The sequence below is a fragment of the Mesoplodon mirus genome (assembly GCF_964341445.2).
Source record: "Mesoplodon mirus genome assembly, chromosome: 2".
Lineage (NCBI taxonomy): Eukaryota > Metazoa > Chordata > Mammalia > Artiodactyla > Ziphiidae > Mesoplodon > Mesoplodon mirus.
In genome coordinates, this window is record NC_138977.1 from 82087216 (window position 1) to 82096603 (window position 9388).

Consider the following 9388-nt stretch of genomic DNA (forward strand, 5'->3'; position numbering starts at 1 on the left):
GCCTATTTTTGAAAGTATTTAAAACTCTATAATAAAAAATATATTTTAAAAAGTTGGTAGAAGAGCTGAAAAAGTGGGTTCTAGACTTGGCTCTGGGAATGACTTCCAGAATATAGCAGAATTAACCTGCCATAGTAGCTGCCACCTCTGTCATTATTAAAAGATGGGCAATCAGGAGGCCACTACGACTTACTCTCAACATACCCAGAGCTTGTGACTAGACACTAGAAAAATATTGCCGAAAACCCTGGCATCTTCATAACCTGATTTTTAGCAGAATGAGCAATAGCAGTAGATAGATGCCCTCCAACTTATTTCCACCTCCCAAATCTCATAAGAGTATATCTAACTGCTGGAAATTATTTTATACCCAGATTTTTAGCTGCAAGAGGAGTCTAGGAAATGTAGTTTTAAACTTCCCAGCCTCTACAATACAAAAAGTCTCATTAGAAGAAAGTGGAGCTGGAGGATGAATTATCAAATGTCCGTATTTACAGCACTTATGGTACTTGTCAAATCAGGCACTAGAAATAAACTAGGTTGATGTATTTATCACAAAAGCCTTGCATGTCAACTAAGGTATGTAGAGGTATGCCAGGGGGTACCACAAGCCCAGGATAAACTTAGCATATCTTTCAGAAGCATTAATTTTACTCAATGGCAAATAATGCACATTATTATTTAATGTACCTTATTTGTATATTAAAACAAAAATGGATAAATTGTGGAGAAGAATGGAAAACTGCCTTAATTTTAAAAATATAACAGTAGGGTTCAGACGCAAGAGGGAGGAGATATGGGGATATATGTATATGTATAGCTGATTCACTTTGTTATAAAGCAGAAACTAACACACCATTGTAAAGCAATTATACTCCAATAAAGATGCTAAAAAAAAAAAAAGGTTCAAAGAGATTAATCTTTTTTTTTTTTTTTTTTTTTTTTTTTTCTTTTTTTTTTTCTTTTTGCGGTATGCGGGCCTCTCACTGTTGTGGCCTCTCCCGTTGCGGAGCACAGGCTCCGGATGCGCAGGCCCAGCGGCCATGGCTCACGGGCCCAGCCGCTCCGCGGCATATGGGATCCTCCCAGACCGGGGCACGAACCCGTATCCCCTGCATCGGCAGGCGGACTCTCAACCACTGCGCCACCAGGGAGGCCCCAAAGAGATTAATCTTTAGGCTATTTACCTGGACTCTCCCCAGAGTAGTTTCTCAAACTTTAGCGTACACAATAATCATCCACAAAATGCTCAGTTAAAATACAGATTTTTGCGTTCCTTCAGATTTCCTGAAACAATTTCAGGAGGTTGGGCTCTGGATTTTAAATAAATACCCCAGATGATTCTAATGCAGGTGGGCCACACCTTAAGAAATGCTACCCTAGTATGATAGGCCCCCATGAACACTTTATCCTTTTCTTACTTAAGGCAGTGTTTCTTGGCTTCTACCCCAATCCTGGTTTGCAGGTTCTCAACCATAATTAACTCTTCAATGGGACACAGAAAGAAATATGTACTCTTTTAAGTTTACATGCAGTAACTTATTTAATTCTCATAACAATCCAGTGAGGGAAGTTGAAGAACAAAGAGGTTAAGTGACTTGAAGATTACACAGACAAGAGGTGATGGGACCAAGATTCAAACTAAGGCCGTCAGGTTCCAAAGCCTGTGCATTTAACTATGATGTTTATTACCTCCCAGCAATGGTCTAAGAAGCTCAGACTTCAAATTTATCAAGGAGAAAACCAAGATACATTTTACTTGCACTGTCATAGTGAGCTAATGAACCTCCCTGCCCTCCCCGGCAGTCTCCTCAGAGCCGACCAGGCTTCACTAACCGTCTCGCCAAGGCCCTTTAAGTTTTCACTAATTTTCTCCTCAAGTTTCTTCCAGCTTCTTCCAAATGCCAAATTCCAAAGCTACTCTCACATTTTAGGTTTTTGTTATAGCAGAACCCCCTTTTTTGGTACCAAAATCTCCATTAGTTATCTATTGCTGTCTAAGAAATTATTCCAAGACTTAGTGGCTTCAAACAACAATAAACATTTATTATCCTTAGAGTTTCCCAGGATTCTGGGGGTGGTCTACCTGGGGAATTCTAAGTTGGGATCTTTCAGGAGGTTGTAGCCAACATGTCTATTGGGGTATCAGTCATTTGAAGGCTTGAGTGGGGCTTGGAAATCCACTTCCAAGGTGGTGGCTCATTCATATGTATTGTAAGTTGGTGCTGGTTGTTGGTGAGAATCCCGAATTTCTCCCTATGCAAGCTTCTCCACAGGCTGCTTGAATGTCTTTAGAACATGGCAGCTCTCCCCAGAGTGAGCAATCCATGTGAGCAAAACAGAAGCTGCAATATCTTTTATGACCTAGTATTGGAAGTCTCACACCATTATTTTTTTCTTTTCCATTATGGTTTATTACAGGATATTGAATATATTTCCCTGTGCTATACAATAGGACCTAGTTTTTTATCCATTCTATATATAATCGTTTGCATTTGCTTGTCCCGAAATCGGAATCCAACCCTCTCCCAGTCCCCCTTGGCAACCACAAGTCTGATCTCTATGTCTGGGAGTTTCACACCATTATTTTTGCCAAATTCTATTTGTTAGAAACAAGTCACTAAGAACAGTCTACATTCATAGGTAGGGGAATAAGCTCTACTTTTTGAAGGAAAGAATGTCAAAGAATTGGTGGACATTTTTTTAAATGTATTTATTTTTGGCTGTGTTGTGTCTTCGTTTCTGTGCGAGGGCTTTCTCTAGTTGGGGCAAGGCGGGGCCCCTCTTCATCGCGGTGCGTGGGCCTCTCACTATCGCGGCCTCTCTTTTTGCGGAGCACAGACTCCAGACGCGCAGGCTCAGTAGTTGTGGCTCACAGGCCTAGTGGCTCCGCGGCATGTGGGATCTTCCCAGACCAGGGCTCGAACCCGTGTCCCCTGCATTGGCAGGCAGATTCTCAACCACTATGCCACCAGGGAAGCCCGTGGACATCTTTAAAACACATCATGTCTACCATGTGCCAGGCACTGCTAGGTACTTTGCAAATGTATCCAGCATAATCTTTATAACCACCCTCAGGGTAGGTATCATTACCCACATGGCAGAGGTTGTCAGCCTACCCAACAGCTATTCTTCTTTCTCATTATCCCAACTCTTTTTGTTCAGGTATCTGGTGGCAACGTGCTCAGGTATTTGTGTATTGTATCAAGTGATTTTTCTCCAGCAATTCTTAGGAGTCAGAGAGGAGAAACAGAGACATCAGTTGGGTTAAGTAGAGTCAGTGGTTGGCAAACAGGTATGGTAGGTGGTCAATGTGGGAAGGAAGGGAGAAGGAATTTAGGGTGTTATATATGTAAAGTTGAAATGGCTGACTGGGAGATACATACTAGGTAAGGAGTCAAGTGGCACCCAGAGGGGGCTGGTAGACTGGGGAAATGGAGCTGAATAATGAAGATAAAGAACAGACTCAGAGCATGTGAGGGAAAGTGGAAGGAGGTTGTAGATAGGGAGAGAATTTCAGAGTACAAGATATTAGGGATGTGAATATTTGTTCCCAACAGAGTTTGATTTGTGGCTGAGAATGGAAATGATGGCTGTCAGAGTGGAGAAGGTCACAGAGCTGATATCAAATTTCTGGATCATCCATTTAATGTACATATTGCCCAGGAAGGTGACAGGCAATGGAGTCTAGAGGAAGATTGAAAGCCAGTCTGCTGAAAATATGGATGGATTAAAAAATGTTTTCTTTATTTGCATGGTCCCCATCCTTCACACTGATAGGATGTGACTCAACACAGCCCCGTGTTGAGGAAAGATTTATAAAGATTATTCTGCTTTTATCTGCTGTTTTGCACCAAGTAGAGAGATGAGATGGATGGGGTCATTGGGAGGAGCTGAGAGGGTTGTGGGAAATGAACAGTTTCTCAGTTCTTTCTGAAATAATTCTTTGCAGTGGGATTTCACTGTTATGTTAGGAGTGACTCTTTCCTGTTCATTTATCCATCTGAATATATGAAAACCAATGAAATATACTTTAAAAATCACCTGCTATTTTGAATTATCTCAGTTTCCCTGTGTGTATAAACAATGGGGAATGTTTTTTTAAACATACTTGTCTGAGTACATTTATTTTTGTTTTATTTGTTTATTTTTTTTTTGGCTGCATTGGATGTTCGTTGCTGCGTGCGGGCTTTCTCTAGTTGCGGCGAGTGGGGGCTACTCGTCGTTGCAGTTCACGGGCTTCTCTTGTTTTGGAGCACGGGCTCTAGGTGCGTGGGCTTCAGTAGTTGTGGCACACAGGATCAATAGTTGTGGCGCATGGGCTTAGTTGCTCCGCAGCATGTGGGATCTTCCTGGACCAGAGATCGAACCCGTGTCCCCTGCATTGGCAAGCAGATTCTTAACCACTGCACCACTACGGAAGTCCACAATGGAGAATTAATGGCACTCTCTTGAATCTCTTTGTTAAGACTCAGAAGCAGGGGGAGCTGTATAGTAAGAAGTTCTCACTGTCTTTTTAAGGTCTGGGCTAAGTTTTTCTTTTCATTGTTCTGTCTTAGGTAAAATTAATTTCTTCCTTTTAAAAATAATGTCTGACATGTGGTTACTTAGGAATCTGTTTTTAAAGGACCTTATTAATTTTTTATTACACTCGTGAAGTGAAATCATTCTAGAATTTCTGAATATACTTTCTTCCTTGGCCCTTATATTTCTTGGTTCCTGTCCTTGGAGTCATGTTAACAGTTTTAGGTCATATGCCTGTGATTTCACCATAAACTAACTCAGATCTTTTTAGAAAGCAGGCAGGATATAAATAAATACATCTATGTGTTTAAAGGAAAAAGAAGCAAGGTGCAAAAGAGAAAAAGAAGCAAGGTGCAAAAGGGTACTTACAGTATGATCCCATTTGTGTTTTTTGAAAAGGATTTATATAGATAAATCCACTTATATACTCTACAGCTCTTTCTGTGTACACACACACGAATGCAAACCCACAAATAGAGTGAACAGAATAGATCCTGAGTCTTTAATGACTCAGCCTCAGAGCGTATCGTGTTCAGAAGACAGTAAAAGTAATTCTAATCTTTATTTGTATTTCTCAAAGAAGTTACAAGAAGCACTAGTGTTTTATATAACTTGTGTTATGTAACTTGTATGAACACCTCTTTAAGTCTGCATTCCCACATAGTCTTTCTGTCTCCCACTCTCTCATATCCTGTAGATAACCCGAAGCCTCTGCCCCATAGTTCTTACTCTCCCTTTCACCAAAACCCTCCCTGATATCTTTGCCAGTGCTAGGCCTCGTCTATTACCCCTCCTTTCTTTCCTTTTCCTTTTTTTTCTCCACGTGGTGAATAGGCCTGGACCTTTATTTATTTATTTATTTATTTGGTTGCACCAGGCCTTAGTTGCGGCTCACCGACTCCTTAGTTGTGCCATGCGAACTCTTAGTTGCAGCATGCACGTGGGATCTAGTTCACTCACCAGGGATCAAACCCGGGACCCTGCATTGGGAGCGCAGAGTCTTAATCACTGGACCACCAGGGAAGTCCCGATGCATATTTTAAAATACAACGAAAATGTCATACTTGATAGAGTGAATTATCTAGTGTGTAACTTATATGTATATTATTATATTTCACTTAAGGCTGCTTTACCAAATGTTATACTTAGATAATTTAGCTGATATCTGTGATGATCCAATATTATCAGGAAAAGCATTAATATACCTTTTTAAGCTCTCAAATGGATACTTTCACAGCTAGGAGAAGAGGGGGAGGGCAGATCCTGGAGATCTAATATGTAAGTGAATTACAAGGGAAAAGCCAAATTTAATAGATGCAAATTTTCCTGAGCTGAATGAAGACTTGAATTTGCAGGTACACCAAGTTCTAGACAGGATTGATGAGAAAAGGCACGCACTTAAATATATTCTGATAGAATTCCTGAATATCAAGGTTGAAGAGAAAAACCTTATAAATTTCTAGACAGAAATAAGAAATTATTTACAAATGGAAAAGAATCAGACTGGCATCAGACAGTGGAATAATGTCTACACCTTTTGAGAGGAAAAAGATGTAACCCTAGAGGTCTTTTTCCAACCTAGCATTATTCACCTGCCAGGGTGAAAGGGATGCAGAAATGTAAGGATACCAAGAATATATCACTCATATGCCCCATCCAAGGAAACTATAAAAAAAGGACTCTAACTAAACAACAAGTTAATGAGAATAGAGATCTCAAGAAAGGAGAAGGTGAAGTAGAAAGGAAAAAATGGTGAGTGAACAGTGAGCTCTGTAGTAAACATGGATAATGATGGATTGGATGGGAATGTGTATTGCATATGTTCAATAAATAGCCTTCAGATAAATGAGACTCACCTAATGAGAGCCTGGAAGTAAAAGTTGTAAAATTTCTCAGCAGAACCCAAGAGGAGGGGTTGGGGGAAGGGAAGTGGAAATTAAAAGCATTCTAAAAGTATTATTTTATTGAGATGGAGGGAAAGTATCAAGAAATAGACTAATGTGGTGGAGAAATAGTATCTTTTCAAAGACTAGTAATAAAACATGCATTTGGTGATGCACATTAAAAAAAGAAGATAACCACTAGTGGAATGGGAAAGAATAATATCATTTTGAAATCAGTAAGGGGAAAAGGGGATAAATTATAACTTGATTATACTAGTAAACATAAATTAAAGGGAAAAGGGAAATTAATGAAGTAAATTCAATAGAAAGCATAAACAAGAGAGAAGAAATAAATCAAGAATATTAGTGATTATATTGAATGCAAATGAGCTCAACGTTCCTATCAAAAGACAGAGACTGTCACATTAGATTAAAAACAAACCCAGCAGGCTTCCCTGGTGGCGCAGTGGTTGAGAGTCCACCTGCCAATGCAGGACACGGGTTCATGCCCCGGTCCGGGAAGATCCCACATACCGCAGAGCGGCTGGGCCCGTGAGCCATGGCCGCTGAGCCTGCGCGTCCGGAGCCTGTGCTCCGCAACGGGAGAGGCCACAACAGTGAGAGGCCCGCGTACCGCAAAACAACAACAACAACAAAAACCCAGCTATATGTTGTGTACAAGAAGCACACTTATGTAATAAAGAATTATTTTAAAATAAAGAGATTGGAAAAGCACATAATGCAAGCAAATTAAAACTAGGAGAGGAAATATTAATATCAGATAAAGTGATAGTGAACAGGAGGAAGAACATTGCCTATAAAAGATGTAACATATGAAGATATGCATCAAACAATACAATAGCTAAATATTGTAAGGATGTATTTGTATGGACAACTAAATATATGTAAGGACAACTGCATTAAAATAAAATTAGTTTTTTATTATAACTTTTTCAGAGCTAGACAGATCTAGTAGATCAAAATATTAAGAAAGACCATACAAAGACTAATATAATCAACATATATACATTATTAAATATGTACAGTATCTTACATTCTTCAGAGAATAATATATATTTCCAAATGGCAATTGACTATATATGAAAAGTGGCCATAAACTTTGCCACACACACACAAAAAAAGAAAACCAATAAGAAAATTTTAAAGTAGAGATTTTTACAGGTCACATTATCTGATTAAATTAGAAGTAAATTAATTAAATTTTTAAAAGATAATTTAATCAATTATTTGAAATTTAATACTGCCATCCTGTGATCATTTCACAATATACAGGTCAAATCATTGTGTTGTACCTCTGAAACTAATGTAATGTTGTATGCCAATTATACCTCAATAAAAAATATTAAAACAGAAAAAATTCCATCCAAAAAAAAGACTACCCTCCTAAATAATCTCTGCATCAAATTAGAAACTAAAATTGAAATTGTAAACTCTCTAAAGTGAGAACGGAAAATCCAACAAAACCAAATCTACAAGACCCAAGGAAAGCTGTTTGCAAAGATTAGAAATACAAGAACTCAATATTCATCTTAAAAAAATTAGAAAAAGAACCAAGAAGACAGTAGAAGAGGGAATTAATAAAAAGAAAGACTTAATTTGATGAAATGTGGAAAATAGTAGAAAAGAAAAATATATTAAAAGCACTCCTCCCTCACCTCCCACCCAAAGATAAACCCCTTATGAACCAAAGGGTAAAAAAAAAAAAAAAAACAAACCTAGTAAAACTAAAATACAGATTTAACTTAGCAATTCTACTCAATAATTCTCATGGAAATAAGAACATAAATCTCAAGATATATTACATATTCAAGGATATTTATTTAGTAATGTTCATAGTGACCAAAACTGAAAACAAAGTGCCCTTGCAAAGGTAATGCTTGAATAAGCTGTGTTATAGCCATGCTGTAGAAACATATACAGCCATAGAAAGGATGACTTAATCCTCTTCCAGTTATCCATTGCTATGTAACAAAGTTCCCCAAAACTCTTACTGATGTAAAACAACAATTTTATTATGCTCATGGATTCGGTGGGATTTGGACAAGGCACAGCAGAGATTACAAGCACAATTGAGATAGTTTGTCTTCTGTGGTGTCTGAGACCTCATACAGAAGACAAGAAAGCTGAGGGTGACTTGATGGAAGGGATCTGGAATTTTGTGAAGGAAATGAAATTTTGGAATTTCATTCACTCACACATTTGGCAGTTTGGCTGTTGGCTGAGACTTCAGCTAGAACTGTCTGTGAGAATTTCTACACATGGGCTCCCTGTGTAGCCTGGTTCCTTCACAACATGGTGCTGATTAAGAGAGAGAGACAGGGAAACAGGGAGACAGGGAGACAGGGAGAGAAAGAAAAAGAAGAAGAAGAAAGAGAAATGGGTGGAAGATGTGTCATGTTTTCTAACCTAGTCTTAGAAGTCACACAGCATCACTTTTGCCACATTCTATTTGTTCAGATAGTCACAGGCACAGCTGGTTCAAGGGGAGGGGAAATAGACTCCACATTTCTATTGGACAGTGGCAAGGTCCTGGAAGAGCATGTGGAACCAGACATATTGTTGTGGCTATTTTTGGAAAATACAGTCTTCCATAGATCCTTACCAGTTAGGGCATCCCATGATGTATTGTTAAGCAAACAAACAATAAAATCAGAAAACGGTACATAATATAACTATTTTTGTAAAACAGTTAATGGCAACTCCAATATGTATATATTTATGATTATATGAACAGGAAGAAGGCTACGTAAAGATAAACGGTAGTTAACTTCGGTTGAGGAACTAGAAAGAAGACAGAGATAAACAAGAAGGAAAAAGTACGCTTATATCTACCTACATACATACAAATATAAGAAAGTGCCAGTAGTAGCGATAAAAATTTGGAGAGTGGGGACTTCCCTGGTGGCGCAGTGGTTAAGAGTCCGCCTGCCAATGTGGGGCACACGGGGTTCGATCCCCGG